Source organism: Penaeus monodon, chromosome 28 (genome assembly GCF_015228065.2).
Source record: "Penaeus monodon isolate SGIC_2016 chromosome 28, NSTDA_Pmon_1, whole genome shotgun sequence".
NCBI classification, from domain to species: domain Eukaryota; kingdom Metazoa; phylum Arthropoda; class Malacostraca; order Decapoda; family Penaeidae; genus Penaeus; species Penaeus monodon.
The window spans coordinates 33,417,515-33,417,727 of record NC_051413.1 but is presented as its reverse complement, the minus strand read 5'-3'; the positions used below and the strand labels follow the sequence as shown (position 1 = coordinate 33,417,727).

General features: G+C 38.5%; 1 protein-coding gene across 1 annotated transcript in view; it reads left to right on the top strand.

Moving 5' to 3' along the window:
- LOC119591518 (GTPase HRas) overlaps window positions 1–213 on the top strand; it is a gene marked incomplete in the record, with an annotated part of 13,260 nt that overhangs the window by 12,883 nt on the left and 164 nt on the right. The window contains 1 exon segment of the mRNA XM_037940267.1: window positions 1–213.

Genomic DNA, 213 nt, shown 5'->3' with positions numbered 1-213 from the left:
GAAAGTTGGGAGGAGGAGCTACAGTTCTCGGAATGCGTCACCTGTATGGATAACTTCGCACCAACTTCCTGGCTACCGCGAATACAAAAATTTCTCTCTCGACTTTGTGTGAATCAGTGGTTATGTCATTCTCATTTCAGTTTTGTGTAATTATTATGCAGAACCTCAATTGCACATAACATCAATAGAAAAAAATGACTGAATGTTTAAAAG